The sequence below is a fragment of the Bos indicus genome, chromosome 3 (assembly GCF_029378745.1).
Source record: "Bos indicus isolate NIAB-ARS_2022 breed Sahiwal x Tharparkar chromosome 3, NIAB-ARS_B.indTharparkar_mat_pri_1.0, whole genome shotgun sequence".
Taxonomy (NCBI): domain Eukaryota; kingdom Metazoa; phylum Chordata; class Mammalia; order Artiodactyla; family Bovidae; genus Bos; species Bos indicus.
Window position 1 is genome coordinate 45,686,447 of NC_091762.1, and position 8,668 is coordinate 45,695,114.

An 8,668-nucleotide genomic window follows, 5' to 3' on the forward strand; every position below is an offset into this window, starting at 1 on the left:
GGTGGTCTGGTATTCCCATGTCTTTCAGAATTTTCCACAGTTTATTGTGATCCACACAGTCAAAGGCTTTGGCATAGTCAAGAAAGCAGAAATAGATGTTTTTCTGGAACTCTCTTGCTTTTTCCATGATCCAGCAGATGTTGGCAATTTGACCTCTGGTTCCTCTGCCTTTTCTAAAACCAGCTTGAACATCTGGAAGTTCACGGTTCACATATTGCTGAAGCCTGGCTTGGAGAATTTTGAGCATTACTTTACTAGTATGTGAGATGAGTGCAACTGTGTGGTAGTTTGAGCATTCGTTGGCATTGCCTTTTTTGGGGATTGGAATGGAAACTGACCTTTTCCAGTCCTGTGACCACTGCTGAGTTTTCCAAATTTGCTGGCATATTGAGTGCAGCACTTTCACAGCATCATCTTTCAGGATTTGGAATAGCTCAACTGGAATGCTTTTAATACCTGACTCCAAAACTTGCCTGTGGCATGAGGGATGCCATCTCCCATGGAAGAGAAGAGGGTGGGAGGCCTTATTCTTAGTAGTGAGTCTTTCTAGGAGCCAGGGCTTCAAAGCATAGGCTCCTGGTTCCTTCTCTCAAACACTCTTTCTACTCTCCACCATCACTCCTTGTGCTTCTTCTTGTGCTTCTTCTTCTTTGCTGCCTTGCTGTCCTTTGACATGTGCCTTTCCCTCTTGCCTGTATCGTTCTCAGAGTCTGAGCTGTCAAGGTTAGATGACTTCCTGTCTCTATGTTTCTTTTACTTCTTTCTTTTTCTAGAAGAATTTCTTGTGGGGTCAGGCTTTTCAAACTGCTGATTTTGGCTCTTCCTTTTCCTCTTCCTCATTGGGTATCAGAGAGTACTTGGTCCCACCTGATGAAACAATCCTTTGCAAAGTCACCTTTACAGCCACACTTCTTGCAGGTAGTGTTCAGGACAGACGAGGGTGATCTGTCCAGTGTAATCCTGGAAGGACAGCCTCCGCCTCTCTTCTTGCTCAGTGATAACCTTTTGGGGATCAAGGTCCTTCCCAGTCCCTTGGTTGACAACCTTCAGGGAGAGGGATACTTTAATCCTATCAAATTCCATCTTTTGGCCAATAAGCTTCACCCACACTTTTTCTCCAACATCTACTATCTCAGAGGGCTTATCCACGTGACAGGGTAAGTCTAGTTCAGTGGACTAGACTGCCTGGGATTTTGATTAAGGCTCCATAGTCTGTGACCATAGCAGCCTCTCCTTGGAAAATAGTGTGGAGAGCAGGCAAGTTCTCCACGGTCTTGGGTCTTCCTGAATTCATCCTTAATGTTCTATGGTTCCTCCATTTCTCCCCTGCTAAAGCTAATTGAATGTTTGAGTGTCAGCCTCTAGTTTCACCTCGCAGCATTGCGCAAAACACCAAAACCCAGTCAGTCAAACCTGCCAATATTTCTATGATCTTTATTGTTATAAAAAATTCCTTCCTCACATAGTTTATCCTAATTATTCCATTCTTTACTCAATCACTCAGTACTTCTCTGAAACTTATTTAGTTTATAAGCTATTTCTATGCCTTTATTTGAAGTGAAAATACTGTTTCCAACATATGACAAATGAACATGGGATTCTTTTCTCTTTATGAAACATAGAGACTAGAAAGACAATCGATGTTTGGTTATTACTCTCAATATTTACCTTAACATTAAAAATAACTGATTTTCACATTCAGCACATCTTCTCATTGGTATTCCCATGATGGAACATCCCCTCCTTTTCTGTGTAAATCTGATTAAGGGGCTGTTCCTGCTGTCAAAACTTCCATTCCATTTCAACAACAATCCTATTTACACAAGGACCTCAAGGTTGAACATTGAAAGTACCTAACCATTACTGAATATTGAATCATTTCTCTCCACATAAAATTGCAAATATGGTCTGAGAGCCAATTTCCCGATTACCTTGGTTGAGTAGGACTAATTACTTCTAAACTGGGTGCAGCCACGGTCTGCCAAAGCAATGCTGGATTCTTCCAATACCAGGAGAGCTCTGCCCACCCAGTGATTGTCTCATACTGAATGCTCTAAGATTACTCATGCTTATAGTAATGCTTCACTTTTAAAATAATGCTAATTGCAAGTAATCATAATAGTACAATTTATCTGAATGCCTACCACATGGCAGGCATCATATAAAGTATCTATTATCTCATTTCATTTACTTCCGAAAATGTGGCAGGTATTATTATTGACACTTTACAAACAGGAAAGTTGAGTTTCATAGGGATTGTCACATACCCAAAGCCACAGAGCTAATAAGTTCAAGAGCCTAAGGCTATTTTATATTGATGCTTCACTACCATTTCCATGTTTTCTTAAAATAACCAGTGAAGATAAATGATGCCTGAGAAGAGCATCAGTTTGGAAATTAGTAGAACTGAGCTCTGTTCCTGCTTCAGCCACTAGCTGAAAGGTGATCTTAAACCAGCACTTTATTTCTCATTTCCTTCATTTGTAGAATTAAGTGATAGAACTAGCTTTAGCCTTCTGTGATTTTAAGTAATCTCAGAGAAATTTTGTTTGTTTGTTTGTTTGTTTTAAGAAAGAAAATTGGAGAAAAAAATCATTCACAATAGTAATGCCATTGAACAATATTTCTCTGGTAATTCCAGTTTCTCATCTGACTTCATGGCTTCAATCACAGAACAGTCCTTTTCATATAAAAAGTCCATGTTCTGACCAGATCAGTGAAGCACATGGAAAGACATGGAATTGACTTATCATGGGTTAGACTCTTACAAAGTTTGAATTTAGCTTCATGCACTTATTATGCAGCATATATAAAAAATTGAATGGATGATATGAAGCAAGGTGGGAATTTAACACAAGCATAAAGGATATTTACAGTATGTGTGATGAAGCATAAAAATACACTTATCTCCCTCCAAAAGCAAAATGTTGGATATATTCATGTGAAACACCTTAGGCTATATCAAGAACACTATACTTAAATACATTTACATACTATTTAAGTACGTATATTGACTTAATCATAGCACCTCTAGGGATTCATGATAAGCTACAGAAATTGTTTTTCAAAGATAAGTGAATAAAAATTAACTATAGCACATCAGCAATTTCAGACACACATGCATACCACTTTGAAAATCTGTGCTCTTGAAATGTTAACAGTTCCTTACGTATTTTTCACAATGATGCATCCATATCACACATACAATTATCTAAACATATTGTATTTTTCTGGGAACATCAAACATCATTATGTCCCATGTCAATTTTGTAATATTTTGAAAGAACAAAATATGGTATAGTTAGCTGACATATTTTCCTTCATTGAAATATTCTTTTGTATGTAAACTCTTTACAGATTTTTCTCACCATTTTATCCTTTTCTGAAGTTGATAAAAATGTAAATGATGGGAAAGTGAAAAGAATTATCATTTCTTTCAGCAGTTATTACTCTGTGCCCTCATATTGGTATTGCGTAAATATAGACAGAATGCTACAATTTTGTATTACAAATAACAATAAATAATTGTTTCAAGAATTTATAACAAATAATTGTTGCAAGAGTTTGTAAGCTCCTAGAACAACTTCTCAGAATATGTGATTTTCACACACACAAAAATATGTCACTTTAGGCTATTTTGAGTTAGTAGACATTTTGATGAAACTAAAGTGTGGTTAAGTTGGTTTCACTCATTTATTTATTTGACATGTGTTTATTTGAACTCCTACTATGTGTCAGGCACTGGTGGTAGGAGGTTTTTTTGCTAAAAACACAAAGTTGATGCTTACCCAGATCTCCCAGTACAATAAGAGAGACCAATAAACAATTAAACCTGTAGTTCAGTTCAGTCTCTCAGTCATGTCTGACTCTTTGCAACGCCATGAACTGCAGTGTGCCAGGCCTCCCTGTCCATCACCAGTTCCTGGAGTTTACCCAAACTCGTGTCCATTGAGTCAGTGATGACATCCAACCATCTCATCCTCTGTCGTCCCCTTCTCCTCCGGTCCTGAATATTTCCCAGCATCAGGGTCTTTTCCAATAAGTCAGCTCTTCACATCAGGTGGCCAAAGTATTGGAGTTTCAGCTTCAACATCAGTCTTTCCAATGAACACCCAGGGCTGATTTCCTTTAGGATTGACTGGTTGGATCTCCTTACAGTCCAAGGGACTCTCAAGAGTCTTCTCCAACACCACAGTTCAAAAGCATCAATTCTTTGGTGCTCAGCTTTCTTTATAGTCCAACTCTCCCATCCATACATGACTACTGGAAAAGCCATAGCCTTGACTAGACGGACCTTTGTTGGCTAAGTAATGTCTCTGCTTTTGAATATGCTATCTAGGTTGGTCATAACTTTCCTTCCAAGGAGTAAGCGTCTTTTAATTTCATGGCTGCAATCACCATCTGCAGTGATTTTGGAGCCCCAAAAAGTAAAGTTAGCCACTGTTTCCACTGTTACCCCATCTATTTGCCATGAAGTTATGGGACCGGATGCCATGATCTTAATTTTCTGAATGTTGAGCTTTAAGCCAACTTTTTCACTCTCCTCTTTCACTTTCATCAAGAGGCTTTTTAATTCCTCTTCACTTTCTGCCATAAGGGTGGTGTCATCTGCATATCTGAAGATATTGATATTTCTCCCTGAAATCTTGATTCCAGCTTGCGCTTCTTCCAGCCCAGCATTTCTCATGATGTACTCTGCATAGAAGTTAAATAAGCTGGGTGACAATATACAGCCTTGACGTGCTCCTTTTCCTATTTGGAACCAGTCTGTTGTTCCATGTCCAGTTCTAACTGTTGCTTCCTGACCTGCATACAAATTTCTCAAGAGGCAGATCAGGTGGTCTGGTATTCCCATGTCTTTCAGAATTTTCCACAGTTTATTGTGATCCACACAGTCAAAGGCTTTGGCATAGTCAATAAAGCAGAAATAGATGTTTTTCTGGAACTCTCTTGCTTTTTCAATGATCCAGCGGATGTTGGCAATTTGATCTTTGGTTCTTCTGCCTTTGCTAAAACTAGCTTGAACATCTGGAATTTCATGGTTCGAGTATTGCTGAAGCCTGGCTTGGAGAACTTTAAGCATACTTTACAAGCAATTGTGCAATAGTTTGAGCATTCTTTGGCATTGCCTTTCTTTGGAATTGGAATGAAAACTGACCTTTTCCTGTCCCTGTGGCCACTGACAAGCTTTCCATATTTGCTGGGATATTGAGTGCAACACTTTCACAGCATCATCTTTTAGGATTTGACATAGCTCAACTGGAATTCCATCACCTCCACTAGCTTTGTTCATAGTGATGCTTCCGAAGACCCACTTTACTTCACATTCCAGGATGTCTGGCTCTAGGTGAGTGATCACACCATCGTGATTATCTGGGTTGTGAAGGTCTTTTTTGTGCAGTTCTTCTGTGTATTCTTGCCACCTTGTCTTAATATCTTCTGCTTCTGTTAGGTCCATACCATTTCTGTCCTTTATTGAGCCCATAAACCAATAGAGAGAAAAGTAATTACAAATTGTGAAAACTTCCACTGAGGAAATTAACACCTTGAGGAGACAGAGATTAACTGGAGGAAGTCAATTGATATAAGGTGAATTTCTGAGATCATGAAAGCCAGGAATGAAACCAGTGCTTGATGAAGAGTGTTCTAAGCCAAGGCAGGATCAAGTGCAAAGACACTAAGACCTATCAAAATATTTTAGGGATACATTTTCTGCTTTATCCTTCAGTTTCATTAATTACTATGATTCTCAAGAAAATTCCAACTCTCTGCAGAAAGGTTTGCTAAAGGAAGATGTTTTTTAAAAGTTGTAGTAATTTAGAAAAATGAAGAAATTACTCCTAAAAAACAGCTTTAAGTGGGCGGATGAAGTATTGAATACCTAAAATATTATTACTTATTAGATGTTATAGCTTTAAGAAACATATCCCAGAGCAATATTCTCTGCTTGAACTTTCTGCTAACAATAATCTATATGATAGATTTGGGGCTTTCCGGGTGATATGACGTTAAAAGAATCCACCCTCCAATCCAGGAAGTTCAAGGGACACAGGTTCGATTCCTGAGTTAAGAGGATCCCTGGAGTAGGAAATGGCAATACACTCCAGTTGTCTTGCCTGGAAAATTCCATGGACAGAGGATCCTGGTGAGCTACAGCTCATGGGGTCACAGAAGAGTCAGATACAAGTTAGCGACTAAACAATGACAATAAGATAGATTAATGTGCTTTTATAAGACACGAAACTTATTCTGATGATTTTGTGTCCTTAGAGGAGTAGCTGTTCTTATTTGTTTCTTCTTATTTACAATGAATATATTTGGGTCCCAAATACATGCCATATTTGAGGAATACAGAAAAAGCAAAAGGTTTTTGTGAATAACATCTAAAAATATTTTCATGTGTACTTGTTTCAGAATAAATACATGAACTATCTCAAAGATTGGTTTACTACACTATCCTGTCATTATATTATACATTGGTGCTAGAGAGTGTTTTACTTTATTTTGAAATACATGGGACCACCAAAATAATAATTAAATACATTCAATAAAGTAAGTATAGGTGTTTTTATGAAAATGAATTTTAATCAATTTTACACACACATTCATGATGATAACATATCTACTCAATGCCAAGACAATTTGATACAAAGTAGCAGAAAAATCAATTAAACTGGTTTTGTGTACAAAATATAAGGACTTGCCTTTTTTGTGATCATTCTGAAATTTGTGTAGGTCCAAATGTTCTTAATTGACTAGTACAAAGTAACAGTAATTAAATAGAAAATTGAATTAATTCACTAATTTTACATTTCTCTATCAAATGATAATGCCATTTATTTAAAATAAATTAAAACTGTTATGTAAATCTTTAGCCTAGTAGTTGAAATAGGCATCATTCAATCTTCAGATTATTTCTGATAATTCTCATTTAAATTAATTGTAAAACATAGATATCAGTTAAATTTTATTATTCAATCAATTTAAAAATTAAAACTTAATAGGGACTAACACATCTTTTCTGATATGAAAGAACAGAATCCAGGTTTGAAGAAGGTAAATTCTAGAGCAAGCCTTTTGTGAAAGTCAAAGATACCAAGAATTTCTCAGAAAAGCTCATAAAATGTGACGTGACAATCTTAACTAGAGGCAGAAGCTTGAAAGTCGAAGTTAAATTCTTGTCCCATTATAATATAAAACTTACCGGAAGAGTGAGTAGATACCAGGCACATGAACATGGAAAAAAAGACACATGAACATGGAAAAGAAAGAGGGAACGATTAATTCAGAAACATTTTACACATATATTACAGACATGAGGCACGTCCGTTGGAAGGTATGTTTCAATTTCAGTTGCAGTTTGCTTGTTAAGGTTTGAAGCCCACTGCAGTTACTTCCCAGAGAAGGCAATGGCACCCCACTCCAGTACTTTTGCCTAGAAAATCCCATGGATGGAGGAGCCTGGTAGGCTGCAGTCCATGGGGTCGCTAGAGTCGGACACGACTGAAGCGACACAGCAGCAGCAGCAGCAGCAGCTGCAATTACTTCCATTCATACAACAAATGATGTCATTGAACATGCTTCAGTAAATCTTGTGTGAAAGATAAAATAAAGCAAATACTTAAGCACAGATAGTGATTCAGGAAAACATGAAGATATGTTAATCTGGAATCCAACTATAATAACAATTAAGGGAATTTCTGTGGTTTCACATTTCCTTATGAATACCTCTGGTACTCATCATTCTTTATTGTAATTATTGGTTCACATACCATTTTTTTCCTCCCCACTAAGAACTCCCTGAGTGATTTTCTCTAAATCATCTGTTATCTTTCCTGAATCTTCGGTAGGTATTCAGTCAATGTAAAAGGAAAGGATAAATGAATGAATGAGAAGAGAGAATGATGAATGTAACCAAGATGAAAATCAGCTAAGGTCCAGTGGTTAAGAATCTGCCTTCCAATGTAGGGGACGTGGGTTTGATCCCTGGTCAGGGAACTAAAATCCCACATCAGTTCAGTTCAGTTCAGTTGCTCAGTTGTGTCCGACTCTGCGACCCCATGGACTGCAGCATGCCAGGCTTCCCTGTCCGTCACCAACTCCCAGAGTTCACACAAACTCATGTCCATTGAGTCGGTGATGCCATCCAACCGTCTCATCCTTGTCATCCCCTTCTCCTTCTGCCATCAATCTTTCCCAGCCATCAATCTTTTCCAATGAGTCAGTTCTTCACATCAGGTGGCCAAAGTATTGGAGGTTCAGCTTCAGCATCAGTCCTTCAAATGAATATTCAGGACTGATCTCCTTTAGGATGGACTGGTTGGATCTCCTTGCAGTCCAGGGGACTCTCATGAGTCTTCTCCAACACCACAGTTCAAAAAGCATCAATTCTTTGGTGCTCAGCTTTCTTTATAGACCAACTCTCACATCCATACATGACTACTGGAAAAACCATAGCCTTGACTAGACGGACCTTTGTTGGCAAAATAATGTCTCTGCTTTTTAATATGCAGTCTAGGTTGGTCATAGCTTTTCTTTCAAGGAGCAACCATCTTTTAGTTTCATGGCTACAGTAACTATCTGCAGTGATTTTAGAGCCCAAAGAGATAAAGTCTCTCACTATTTCCACTGTTTTCCCATGTATTTGCCATGAAGTGATGGGACCAGA

General features: G+C 38.0%; 1 pseudogene; it reads right to left on the reverse strand.

The window, feature by feature from the left end:
- Positions 1 to 615: 615 nt before the first annotated feature.
- LOC109557052 (zinc finger CCHC domain-containing protein 17 pseudogene) lies at positions 616 to 1,294 on the reverse strand (annotated as a pseudogene).
- Positions 1,295 to 8,668: the final 7,374 nt, after the last annotated feature.